Source organism: Oncorhynchus keta, chromosome 5 (genome assembly GCF_023373465.1).
Source record: "Oncorhynchus keta strain PuntledgeMale-10-30-2019 chromosome 5, Oket_V2, whole genome shotgun sequence".
Taxonomy (NCBI): domain Eukaryota; kingdom Metazoa; phylum Chordata; class Actinopteri; order Salmoniformes; family Salmonidae; genus Oncorhynchus; species Oncorhynchus keta.
This window is the reverse complement of record NC_068425.1, coordinates 38,829,181-38,831,962: the sequence shown is the minus strand read 5'-3', so window position 1 is coordinate 38,831,962 and position 2,782 is coordinate 38,829,181. Positions and strand designations below refer to the sequence as shown.

At 59.1% G+C, this 2,782-nt stretch overlaps 1 long non-coding RNA gene across 11 annotated transcripts; it reads right to left on the bottom strand.

Moving 5' to 3' along the window:
* Positions 1–352: 352 nt before the first annotated feature.
* On the bottom strand, positions 353–1,840 carry LOC127930319 (uncharacterized). 11 transcript variants are annotated; one of them, XR_008137956.1, is made up of 5 exons: positions 1,473–1,840; positions 1,058–1,249; positions 803–866; positions 485–676; positions 353–419 (listed from the first exon to the last, which is right to left on the bottom strand). It is a non-coding gene; the product is annotated as an uncharacterized LOC127930319 (long non-coding RNA). The 11 variants fall into 11 exon arrangements; XR_008137957.1 differs by having other exon boundaries at positions 771–866; positions 1,058–1,185; XR_008137951.1 differs by having other exon boundaries at positions 1,058–1,185.
* Positions 1,841–2,782: the final 942 nt, after the last annotated feature.

The following is a 2,782-nucleotide window of genomic DNA, read 5'->3' as shown; positions in this document are numbered from 1 at the left end:
TACCTGCCGCCCCTACACTCTAACCACTAGACTACCTGCCGCCCCTACACTCTAACCACTAGGCTACCTGCCGCCCCTACACTCTAACCACTAGACTACCTGCCGCCCCTACACTCTAACCACTAGACTACCTGCCGCCCCTACACTCTAACCACTAGACTACCTGCCGCCCCTACACTCTAACCACTAGACTACCTGCCGCCCCTACACTCTAACCACTAGACTACCTGCCGCCCCTACACTCTAACCACTAGACTACCTGCCGCCCCTACACTCTAACCACTAGGCTACCTGCCGCCCCTACACTCTAACCACTAGGCTACCTGCCGCCCCTACACACTAACCACTAGGCTACCTGCCGCCCCTACACACTAACCACTAGGCTACCTGCCGCCCCTACACTCTAACCACTAGGCTACCTGCCGCCCCTACACACTAACCACTAGGCTACCTGCCGCCCCCTACACTCTAACCACTAGCCTACCTGCCGCCCCTACACTCTAACCACTAGGCTACCTGCCGCCCCTACACTCTAACCACTAGGCTACCTGCCGCCCCTACACTCTAACCACTAGGCTACCTGCCGCCCCTACACTCTAACCACTAGGCTACCTGCCGCCCCTACACTCTAACCACTAGGCTACCTGCCGCCCCTACACTCTAACCACTAGGCTACCTGCCGCCCTACACTCTAACCACTAGGCTACCTGCCGCCCTACACTCTAACCACTAGCCTACCTGCCGCCCCTACACTCTAACCACTAGGCTACCTGCCGCCCCTACACTCTAACCACTAGGCTACCTGCCGCCCCTACACTCTAACCACTAGGCTACCTGCCGCCCCTACACTCTAACCACTAGGCTACCTGCCGCCCTACACTCTAACCACTAGGCTACCTGCCGCCCCTACACTCTAACCACTAGGCTACCTGCCGCCCCTACACACTAACCACTAGGCTACCTGCCGCCCCTACACTCTAACCACTAGGCTACCTGCCGCCCCTACACACTAACCACTAGGCTACCTGCCGCCCCTACACTCTAACCACCAGGCTACCTGCCGCCCCTACACTCTAACCACTCGGCTACCTGCCGCCCCTACACTCTAACCACTCGGCTACCTGCCGCCCCTACACTCTAACCACTAGGCTACCTGCCGCCCCTACACTCTAACCACTAGGCTACCTGCCGCCCCTACACTCTAACCACTAGCCTACCTGCCGCCCCTACACTCTAACCACTAGGCTACCTGCCGCCCCTACACTCTAACCACTAGCCTACCTGCAGCCCCTACACTCTAACCACTCGGCTACCTGCCGCCCCTACACTCTAACCACTAGGCTACCTGCCGCCCCTACACTCTAACCACTAGGCTTCCTGCCGCCCCTACACTCTAACCACTAGGCTACCTGCCGCCCCTACACTCTAACCACTAGGCTACCTGCCGCCCTACACTCTAACCACTAGGTTACCTGCCGCCCCTACACTCTAACCACTAGGCTACCTGCCGCCCCTACACTCTAACCACTAGGCTACCTGCCGCCCCTACACTCTAACCACTAGGCTACCTGCCGCCCCTACACTCTAACCACTAGGCTACCTGCCGCCCCTACACTCTAACCACTAGGCTACCTGCCGCCCCTACACTCTAACCACTAGGCTTCCTGCCGCCCCTACACTCTAACCACTAGGCTACCTGCCGCCCCTACACTCTAACCACTAGGTTACCTGCCGCCCCTACACTCTAACCACTAGGCTACCTGCCGCCCCTACACTCTAACCACTAGGCTACCTGCCGCCCCTACACTCTAACCACTAGGCTACCTGCCGCCCTACACTCTAACCACTAGGCTACCTGCCGCCCCTACACTCTAACCACTAGGCTACCTGCCGCCCCTACACACTAACCACTAGGCTACCTGCCGCCCCTACACTCTAACCACTAGCCTACCTGCCGCCCCTACACTCTAACCACTCGGCTACCTGCCGCCCTACACTCTAACCACTAGGCTACCTGCCGCCCCTACACTCTAACCACTAGGCTACCTGCCGCCCCTACACTCTAACCACTAGCCTACCTGCCGCCCCTACACTCTAACCACTAGGCTACCTGCCGCCCCTACACTCTAACCACTAGCCTACCTGCCGCCCCTACACTCTAACCACTAGGCTACCTGCCGCCCCTACACTCTAACCACTAGCCTACCTGCCGCCCCTACACTCTAACCACTAGGCTACCTGCCGCCCCTACACTCTAACCACTAGGCTACCTGCCGCCCCTACACTCTAACCACTAGGCTACCTGCCGCCCCTACACTCTAACCACTAGCCTACCTGCCGCCCCTACACTCTAACCACTAGGCTACCTGCCGCCCCTACACTCTAACCACTAGCCTACCTGCCGCCCCTACACTCTAACCACTAGGCTACCTGCCGCCCTACACTCTAACCACTAGGCTACCTGCCGCCCTACACTCTAACCACTGGGCTACCTGCCGCCCCTACACTCTAACCACTAGGCTACCTGCCGCCCCTACACTCTAACCACTAGGCTACCTGCCGCCCCTACACTCTAACCACTAGCCTACCTGCCGCCCCTACACTCTAACCACTAGCCTACCTGCCGCCCCTACACTCTAACCACTAGGCTACCTGCCGCCCCTACACTCTAACCACTAGGCTACCTGCCGCCCCTACACTCTAACCACTAGCCTACCTGCCGCCCCTACACTCTAACCACTAGGCTACCTGCCGCCCCTACACTCTAACCACTAGCCTACCT